Here is a 10,851-nt window from a genome sequence, read left to right as displayed (position 1 = left end):
CTAGCTGTGAATCTCTCAGAGAAACTCAAAGTGAACAGACAGAACAGGGGGCATATTCTAGCTGTGAATCTCTCACAGGAGAGAGCATTCGTCCTTCCCAAATCCATGAAGTAATCACAAAAGTACCTTAACTTAGGGCCAGTGTGTTGATCAACATTAGGCCAAACACCCTTAAAATTTTAAAGCAGTTTAAGCTGTTAAAATCCCATTTAATAGGGAAAGAAATCCACAAGAAAAAGAAACAAGACTTCTGGGCTGGAGAGACAGCTCAATGGTTAAGAGCACTGACTGCTCTTCCAGAGGTCCTGAGTTCAATTCCCAACAACCACATGGTGGCTCACAACCATCTGTAATGGGATCTGATGCCCTATTCTGGTGTGTCTGAAGACATATACATTAAGTAATAAAATAATATTTTAAAAAATAAATAAAACTACCTGTAATTCCACCAACCAAAGATAAATATGTAGTAATATTTTACTGATTTATCTACCAAATATTTTAATCATGCTTTTTTTCCCATTAATAATACTGAAAATACATTCTGATGTCTTTTTTCTCTATAGCACAGATTTCAGTATCCATAAGGCATCTACATAATTCACATAACCAGTCATTATTAAATTCAGGATAATTTTAAAATGCAAATCTCTGAATCCTATTTCCTTAGAATACTTTCCTATATTATACGGTCAAGGAATTTAGTTAATAAGCCTTTTCAGGCATCACATATCCAACAGCATTTCTTTTGTTTGAAACTTTTTTTTCAAGAGCTTTATTGTAGAAAGGCAGGGAGAAAGGGAGAAGGTAGAGAGAGAGAGAGAGAGAGAGAGAGAGAGAGAGAGAGAGAGAGGCCAGCCATGGCCACGTGGAGAGAGGGGGGGGAGAGAGAGAGAAGGAGGGCTAGAGAGTAAGAAAGGTGAGAGCTTAAAGAAATTGGCTAGGCTTGTTCTTTGACCATTTCTTTCATTTATGTCTATCACCCTTTCTGTTTACCTTTGACGATCCCACCATCTCTTCTCCTCCTCCCACCCCACACCCTCCTTCCTCCTTACAAGTCCCTTTCCCACAGAACAACACCTTCCCCCACGTTATGACCTGAGGCCAGTGTGACAGTGAGTCTGGACATGGTGTGACGGGCACCTGGCCCCTGTGCCCATCCCAGCTCACTCATCCCTGCACCTCTATGAGGTGACTGCTTCTGAAGGAGTTGATGAGGCCTCTTAGCTTCCCAGGCCTCTCTATGGTACCTGACATTCCATCTTGCTTGCTTGTTCCTGTTTGGTTCACACATTTCTCTACCCATAGCCCCGCAAAAAGCAGTCAGTTTCATGGAATTTGTGAGACCATGGGTGAGTTTGGTCACCCACTCTATAAGAACAGGGACCACACTGTGGCCTCATTTTATGGGACCTAAACTGGTGACTTGAACTTGTGGAAATTAACACTGTTGATATTTTTGAAATGCTTGCTGTTGTTTTTGTTACTGAAGACACTAAGTGTAAAACACCTCACAGAGAAAGTTTGGGAAAGTAAGAAAATAAAATAAAATCATTTAAATCTTATCATTCTAAAGTAACTCTCTGGTCCTATTTGGCATTGTGTCCTGAAATTTATTCACATCTCTCTACAAAAATAGATATGCATAAATAAATTTGAGAAGTTTATCATATTATCTATATATTTTATTATTGCTGTCAAATAATCTAAATATGTTTCTACTTTATGATATATAGAACATTTCATATTTTATATATGAATAACTTAAATATTTAAATGTAAATCAATGTTTATATTATGACTTAGAAGAGTTCAGAAGTATCCATAACTGCATAAATCATTTTCTTATCTCATTTTGCTAGAAGCCTCTGAAGAAATGGTTACTACAGTCTTCATTTTCCTATTGCACTAAATCATAACTTAAATCAGCTAGTCAGCCAGAGATAGGCTCAGACTCACCAGTCACTCAGTAGCTCCAAAAGCACACACTTTAAAATGTGGAGTTTTTTAAATACCAGTCAGGCTGCCTGAGCTACCCGGAGAGTTTCAGGCCAGCAAAAGACCCAAGATAGCTAGCACCTGAAGAACACACACACAGCAATGTGTGAGCATACCACAAACAAGCACACATATACAGAAGGAGATTTGCTATTTTATTCTATTAGAAGACAACGAGGAAATTCAGCAGAGAAATACTAATAGTCGTATTTTCAAATGGGTACAATGGCCAGAGATTAAAAGCTAAAGAATTAAAAAAAAAAAAAACGGAAAAAACTGCACATAAAATGGAGTGTGTGGCCCGCCCACTGTTGAGGAAGTGCTAGTCTACTTAGACCGGAGGCCCGATCTATGATCCAAGCTCCACCACACCCTCTTGCGCGAGGTTATTGTTTCTAATCATTATTCCATAAATAATAAGGTACATTCTGCCCCTCCTGAGATTTAGATAACTGACTCCGAGATGGAGGTGGTGGGGAGACATAAAATGAAACTTGCTAGAACTTTCCAGGGATAAAAAACTTTCCAGGGATAAAAGTCAACACGTCATCCAAAGCCTGAGAGAATCTGAGAGGCTCCATCAGGCCAAATCCTAACCTTGAGCGCTGCCTCTGCCTTCTAGGCAAGGCTGCTCCCAGAATTGGGCCCCCCTAAACCCCAAAGAACTCCACACACCACACAGGAGCACGATCAACAAGCCGCAGCAGGCAGAGGTGTTGGATCCACCTCATTAAAGGCAATCAAACGTCAATAAAATGAACAACCAAGCCCGTCATTTTCTAACTGAATTTAACTTGTAACCTGACGCGGGAACAGATTTCTGGGCTCTTAAACTGTGCTTCCTATTGTTTCCTTCTCTGGGCTGTCTTGTTTCTTTTTAATTTCTCAAAAAAAAAAAAAAAAAAAAAAAAAAAGAGACGGTAGGCTGAGGAGGGAGTTTGGTGATAGAGCCCTTGCCTAGCAGGTAAGGCCCTGAATTCAATTCCCGGAACTGCGGATTTAAAAACATAAATAGATAATATCACTAGATTGTGTCTGTGTTTGGGAGTATGCGTGTTGGGGTGTGCGTGTGTGAGTATCAGATGTGTAGTTTCAGGGTGGGTGAGACGGTGAGGAGACAGCGCAGCCAAGTCAATTGAGATCTGAATTTTGGCTTCTTTTCAAGGAGGGGGACAATAGATGGCTGTCCAGGAACACCGAGGAGGGGGGTGGGGGGGAAGAACTCTCGAAGAGGGAAGAGGGCAGCTACTCACACAGAGAAAGCTCCTGGCTTCCCTTTCAGTATTCAAACCCTGAAACCCTCTATGGCCTTGTGGACTCCGGATCCCGCACTCCGAAACCTAGAAAGCTTTAGAATCAAGATCCATCCCAGCTTAAAAGCCCAGCTGACCTTATCGGAAACAAGTCCCGAGATCCTCAGGAGGCACCTTGCTCCCAAGCCCCTTCTCTGTCTGGGGTCTGTGGCAGGCAGAGGGCAACAGAAAGCTGGAGGGTAGAGCCTCTCACACTTCCTGCTTTCCTGAGACAAGACATAGGAAGAGGCAGCCGCAAGCAGGCTGGCCTGAGTAGTAGAATGACACTGGCTAAGGCTGTGCAAAGTTCTATACATGTACACACTACATTAGCCACAGTCTCCCCACTTGCCCATCCCCCATTTCCTGTTAGTCCCCTGGTCTCCCAGTTTCGCTTCTGCTTTCACGGCATACATTTGAATTTACGTGTCTTTATAAAATCTAGGAACCACAAATGAAAAAGCAAATGATATCTGTCCTTCTGAGATTGGTTCAGTTCACTTAAGATGATTATCTCAGCTTTTTGTCTATTTTCTGGCAAACATTTCCCATTTTGTTTTGTTTTTTTGGTTTGGCTTTGGTTTTGTTTGACCCTGGCTGTCCTGAAACTGGCTTTGTAGACCAGACCAGCCTCAAACTCAGGGATCTATCTACCTGCCTCTGCCTTCCAAGTGCTGGGATTAAAGGTGTATGCCACCATTGCTGGGGCTGTCACTCTGTTCTTTATGGCTGAAATTTGTGTGAGTGTGTTTGTGAGTGTGTATGTGTGTGTGAGTGTGTGCGTGAGTATGTGAGTGTGAGAGAGTGAATGTGTAAGTGTGTGCATGAGTGTGTGTGTGTGTGTGTGTGTGTGTGTATAAAATGCCACATTTTCCTCATCCATTCCTCTGTTTTTAATGGTCGGGTTGGTTCCATAACTTAACTATTATGAATAAGTATGGATGTGCAAGTGACTCCATGACATGCTGACTTAGAGTCCTTTGCATAAATACAGCTGGGTCCATGAAAGAGCTATTTTTTTTTAAACAACCTCCATTTTGACTTCCTAGAGGCTGGCCCAGCTCACGTTCCCATCAGGAGTGTATAAGGGCCAGCGTTTGTTGTTATTTATTATCTTTTTTTCAAATGAATATATTTAATTTTTTATGAATACATAGATTGGTCTCAAACTCATGATTCTCTTAAACCTTAAGTTCTGCCTTCGGAATTCGAGGGTCACAGGTATACATTGCCCAAACCGATCAATAAATCTTTCATATATTGATCTTTTGTCTTCCAATCTTGCTGGATTCATTTTGTTGATTTTATTGTTGATTGTATAACTTTATTTTTTATTCTTGTTGCATAACATAGCTTCTGCCAGGTTTTAGATACTCATGTTTTCAAGTGACTAGGTAAATAAAAGATGGTAATTTTAACAATTGTCATCTAGAGTATTAGTAGAGTATTAGTGTTTAGTAATTTTTGGCTTTTCTATGTCATCATTAAAGTGGGAACTTTCAGGATAGCATTTGAAATGTAAATAAAGAAAATATCTAATAAAAAAAAGAAATGTGACTACAAAGTATGGGGGCACAGGAAATGCAATTATTAACTAATAAATTCAGTTTTGTTAGCTCTCTTGCAGCTAAATAAATTCCAAAGAGATACAACAAAATTCCTAACTCCATCAGAAATAAATGTTATTTGTTATCTTAATGACTGCTATTCTGACAGGGATGAGATGCAATCTCAAAGGGCTTTAACTCACACTTCTCTGATGGCCAGTGGAGTGGAGAACGTTTTCATTGTTTTCTTACCATTTATTTAATCAATTACTTTTTTGTTTATTTATTCAACTGAGAGTGAGAGGCATTCTTGCCACTTGTGGAAGTCAGAGACAACCTTTGGGAGTCTGTCCTCGTCCATCTGTCGTGTATGCTCTGGGGTAGAACTCAGGTTGTCCAGCTTGGTGACCCAGCGCCTTCGCCCCTCAGCCAACCCCCTGTATCTTTAGTTCAATTTTTGTGAGCCACTTGTTCATTTGCTTATTAGTTGGATTATTTGATTTCTTACTGTTTACTTTTTTAGTTCTTTGCGTAGTCTAGACTAATATTTTGTCAGATGTATAGTTTGCAAAGATTTCCCTTCATTCTGAATGCTGTCTCTTTGCCCAATTAATAGTTCCTTCGACATACAAAGAGCTTTTTAGTTTCACGAGGTCTCATTCGGCTTACTTCTTGAGCAATGCCTTTCAAGAGGTATTGTGGTCTCAGAATCACAGTCAAAAGTCACAGATTGCAGATTGCATTTAAAAACAAAAACAAAACAAGGAAACAGGTTCCACCTATTGTCGTTGAGGAAAAAAAAAAAAGCCCTTTGACATCAAAGATAGAGGAACACTGCCTTGAAGGTGAAGAGGTAGAAGGGTACGGTATCATGGACGCAAGGAATGCATCTAGGAGACAAGCAAGCATCATTGTTCAATAACTTGACAAGAGAGACTTCTACCCAAAACTAGTCAGAAGGTACAGAAATTTACTTCATATGGATTAAGGGAACAATCCGTCAAGAGGACATTGTACTTCTAAACATTGATGTATACATAGAACAAATTCTACTCAGGCTAAAGTCACGAACTGACCCAGCACAGTAAGTGGGTAACTTCACCACTTCATTCCCATCTGTAAGTAGAGAATCATCTGAGTTACATGAGATCCCAGATCAAATGGAGTTAACAGCGATCTACAGAAAGTTTCCATCAAACACTGCTGAGTGCGTGTCTTCTGGTGGTCCTCAGAGCTCTCAGATAATGTAAGAGGACACAAAGCAAGCCTTAGCAAATACAGGAAAGTGGAAAGAACATCTCACGCTCTGTCTGACAACCATGAAGTAAAGCTAGAAATTAACAGCAAAAGAATGTTTAAAAAAATATACAAACTCATTAACACACAAGTTAACACTAATTAAACAACACGCTAGTGAATGATGACCAGTTTATTGATGAAGTCAAGAAGGAAATAAAAAAATATATCCCTAGGCTAAATTGAAAATGAAAACACAACACACTAAAACCTGTGGGATACAATGAAAGCTGTCCCAAGAGGCAAATTTATAGCTATAAGCACCTACATTACAAAGCAGAGAGAGGGACTGGAGAGATGGCTCAGTGGTTAAGAGCACTTGCTGCACTTACAGAGGACCAGAGTTCAATTCCCAGCACCTACATTGGGCAGCTCATAACCATCTGTAACTCCAACTCCAAGGGGTCCAACACTCTCTTCTGGCTTCTTGGGCATGGCACTCACATGCATATACACACCCATATACGCATAATTTTAAATGATCAAAAAATAATAATAAAAAGAAACCTTGGACACACACAAACTGCGAGAGGGACTGGCAAGATGGCTCAGCAGATAAAGGTGCTTGCTTCTAAAGCCTGGAACTCACAGGGTGGAACAAGAGCACTGTGGCATGCACATAGCTAAACACACACACACACACACACACACACACACACACACACACTAAACAAATGGGAAAAAAGTCAGAGAGGTTTCAAATTAATAACTCAATGAAAACACCTTAAAACTGTGGCAAAATGAGAGCAAGCTAAACCCCAAAGCAACAGATGCTGTGGTGGTCTGAATGAGAACAGCCCTTACTGGAACTCTTTGAGAAGGATTAGGAGGTGTGGTCTTGCTGGAAAAAGACATATCACTGGGGGTGGGCTTCACCGTTTCAAAAGCCCATGCCAGGCCCAGTTTCTCCCTCTCCATTGGCCTGTAACTTGTGGATCAGGTGAGCTCAGCTACTGGTCCAGCCAGCACCTTTCCTGCCTGCCTGTCCCCATGCGCCCCACAATGATGATAATGAACTAACCTTCTGAAACTGGAAGCAAGCTCCCAATTAAATGCTTTCTTCTAAAAGTTGCCTTGGTCATGGTGTTTCCTCATAGCAACAGAAAAATTAAGACATATGGGAAAAATAATTAAGACCAGGGCAGAAATTAATGAAACAAATCAAAACAAAACAAAAAATTTCACAAAGAATTAAAGAAACAGAGTTGATATGAAGAAAAGATTAAAAACAACAAACAAACAAACTAAACCAAGCAAAAGAGAGAAAACCCACATTGACAAAGTTAGAGGCAACAAGGAAGGCATTACAACTAATATCAATGAAATTTAGAAAAATCATATGAATATACCTGAAAAACTTTCATTCTACCTGCTTTTAGAATCTAAAAAAGAAAAAAGAAAAAGAAAAAAAGAATTAATTTCTAAAATTTTATTAACTAGCAAAAATAGGCCCCAGGAGTGTTTCACCTCTGATGGGCCTAGAGTCCTGCCTGGGCTTTGAGGGTTTGCCGACTTCCACAGCTAAGTCTTACTGTTACACAGGGATGTTCTCCTTGCTCCTAGTTCGATAGTTTCTACTTACAGCTAAAACAAAACAAACAAACAAACAAAAAATAAGCCTAAAGTCGAAATCAGGGCTTTCCTACAGCAAACTCCCCAAAGAGGCAAACCCTGGGTCCTTCACTGTGTGAGCAAACCTGTGTACAAATACATAAGCTCCTTGCTGGGAATTAGTTAAAATATTTTCTGGTGTTAAAGAGAAGAAAAAGAAAAGAACTTTGAAACTGTGTTTTCTGCTACCTAAAATAGAATGTAAGCTTTCAGAGTAAAGAGCCCCAACTTCACAGCCGAGGGAACTGAATAAGGCGCCCAAAAGCACATGCCCACCCTCGAGGTCTGAGCAAAGGTGACACCATCGTACCAGGACCATTAGCTGGCCAGGAACCTGGGCAACATGGCAGCAGCAAAATCAAATCCTGTCTGTGGCACAATCCACTCCAGGAGTTTCTATAGTTTTCCCAGCATCCTCTATAACCTCTACCCCAGTTCTGACTCACTGATTTCTGAGAATTTCCTGTCAGAGACCACGAACTTCCTGTGAGTGCAGCAACTGAAGCTCTCATGGTAATACCTGAACCACATAACAACAGCCTGAAAATCATCAATGAGAAGACACTGTGTAAAGAGGCAATGAACCTCTGTACAGGGGCAATGGTTATACACATGGAGTTCCCCTATAGGCACTAAGCCCATGAGAGCATAGGATGACACATCACATGGATCAGTAAATCCGAGGAATGTCAAATAAAGCAAGAAGATGCCCACTTTCTTATTAGGATTTCTCTTAAGTTGGAAGATTTTTTAAAAAAAAAGAAAGAAAAAAAGAAAGAAAAGAAAAGAAAAAGAAAAAAGAGCAACCTGATAGGGTGAGGTGGTCAGGCTATGCAGGCTGCTGGAGAAACCATATTAGTTCCTGGAGTGAACCTACCCACAAACAGAAATTACTGGGCAAAATTAAGTAACAGCTAAATGGCCTGCTATGGGGTCACCTTTCTCCCTCCTGGAGAAGAGACATGGGAGACACACACACAGCCATGACCAGCAACTCCTCTGTGTCCACATACGAGTTCTTGAGTCTTCTTTAAATAGGTTTGTAAGAAACGGGAGCACTAATCGGCCTCATGCTAATTCAATCACTGCCATATTTATTAAAAAAGAAAGATTTGTCGGTGAGATGGCTCAGGAGTTTAAGAGCACTCAATGCTCTTGCAGACCACCTGGGTTCAGTTTCCAGCACCCATATGGTGACTGAAACTGTCTGTAAATCCAGTTCAAGGAATCTGTGCCCCACCCCTGTGCCAGGTGCACATACCTACATGCAGGCAAAATACTCATAGTCATGAAATTAAAATAGAAATAAATAATTTTTTAAAGAATGAAACTGAGACTTAGCCAAGCAGAAGGCACTTAGAGGACTCCCTTTAAAAAAGAAAGAAAGAAAGAAAGAAAGAAAGAAAGAAAGAAAGAAAGAAAAGAAAAGAAAAGAGAAAAAAGAAAAAAAGAAAAAAGAAAAGAAAGAAAGAAAGAAAAAAGTAAGAAACAGAAATATGACTGTATGATAATTCCTTCCAAGTACTTAACAAGCCAGTCACCCTTACAAGTGCTTAGCACATAGAGGAATTACCAGCCTCAGGGCACCTGTAGCCCTCCCCCTCCCTCTCTCACTCCTTCTCTGTGGGGGTTGGGGTGAGGGGGTGGGGGGGTTGGTGTTTTAAGTGCAGAGTTAGTGCCCTGCCACCCCCACCCCCTGTACTGCCAGCACTCAGGAGGTGGAAGCAAGGTTCAAGAAGCCTGAGCTTCTGCAGGAAATCATGAAACCAAAGAGGGACAGAGGGAGGGAGGGAGAGAGGAAGAGGAGAGGGAGAGGAGAAGGCAAAGAGAAGAAGAGGGAGAGAAAAGAGGAGGGGAGGTGTTGGAGGAGAAGGAGAAAGGAAGAGAGAATTTGGGATTAGAGTTGAGGGACGTCTGAGTTGGGAAGAGCACGAAAATCGCAGGAGGAAACGCAGCTCAAGCTAGAGGGCTCCCCGGAGGATTAACTCAGCACGGGTCCTCAGCCAAACTACAAAGAAAGTAAGCCTAAGAAGTCCAATAAAGTTTTCTGGAGAGGCGGCGACGGCACCCCGATGGCTGCATTTCGGGGAGCGCCACGCGAGATCGACACCCACCGATGGGATCTCGCCCGCTGGTGGGAAAGGAACCCGGCTGGCTGCTCTGCAGCACTCACCTGTGGCCGAGTACCTGCCGCGCCTGTCACAACTCCAGCTCGGGCGAGGCCGCCGCTGGCTTGTGCTTTCCGAGCCTCCAACCCGGGCCCGCGCTCCCCAGGACTGTGCTCACTTCCTGTTCCACGCCGGCCCGCGGAGGTTTGCTACCGATTCCGAGAAGCTAGACTTTTAAGCACCGAGGTCAGAATGAAAGACGACTGAGAGAACTAGGGGACAAGGGACAGAAATGCCTCCGAATGTTGAGAGGCGTTTGAGTTAATCATTAGAGGTGGCATCCTGGTGCCAGCCCTAGAGGCCATAGGCTGCTTCGCTTTCTGCCCGCCTTAAGAGCTCCCGCCAGCTCTGGAGGACACTTCCTTATTCCCCGACTCCAACCACACCTCCTTTCTCGCAGAAACCCTCTGCTCTAGAAATGTCAGCACTCCCGGAGGTAGGCGCAGGAAGATTAGAACAAGCAAGTTCCAGGCTATCCCAGAGACAGTGGAACCAGAGCTAATGGAATGAAAGAACACACACACACACACACACACACACACACAAAGTTTAAAGGAGCCAACTACAAGAAGAAAATGATTTCACACTGAACCAAACAACCAGCTATGTTGAGGGCCTAGGTCGGATCCATCAGGATCGCTGATTGTTGGTTCAGTCTCTGTGAGTGCCTGTGAGGCCAGACTAGTTGATTCTGTGAGTTTTCTTGTGGTGCCCTTGACCTCTCTGGTTCCTACAATCCTTCCTCCCCATATCCTGTAGGATTCCCCAAGCTCTGCCTATTGTTTGGCTGAAGGCCTCTCAGATGGCGACTATGTTAGGTTTCTGTCTACAAGTATGGCATAATATCATTAGAAAACATTTCATGCTTTTTTTTTTTTTTTTTTTTTTTTTTTTTTTTTTTTTTTTTTTTTTTTTTTTTTTTTTTTTTTTTTGCCAAAC

The 10,851-nt window shown here is 42.0% G+C and overlaps 1 protein-coding gene across 2 annotated transcripts in view; it reads right to left on the bottom strand.

Annotated features, from left to right (window-relative positions):
- Positions 1 to 10,282, bottom strand: part of Casp8 (caspase 8) — a 47,670-nt gene extending 37,388 nt beyond the window's left edge. The window contains exon 1 of one of the 2 annotated variants that reach the window (XM_021159156.1): positions 9,918 to 10,282. The gene's annotated coding sequence lies outside the window, so the exon portion shown is untranslated. Of the gene's footprint in view, positions 1 to 3,388; positions 3,602 to 9,917 lie in introns of those variants that run through there. The other variant, XM_029479220.1, reaches the window with a different exon arrangement.
- Between the last annotated feature and the right edge of the window lie 569 nt (positions 10,283 to 10,851).

This window comes from Mus caroli, chromosome 1 (genome assembly GCF_900094665.2).
Source record: "Mus caroli chromosome 1, CAROLI_EIJ_v1.1, whole genome shotgun sequence".
In the NCBI taxonomy this organism is placed as follows: domain Eukaryota; kingdom Metazoa; phylum Chordata; class Mammalia; order Rodentia; family Muridae; genus Mus; species Mus caroli.
Note: the sequence above shows the minus strand (reverse complement) of the source record. Positions and strands in the feature narration are given on the sequence as shown.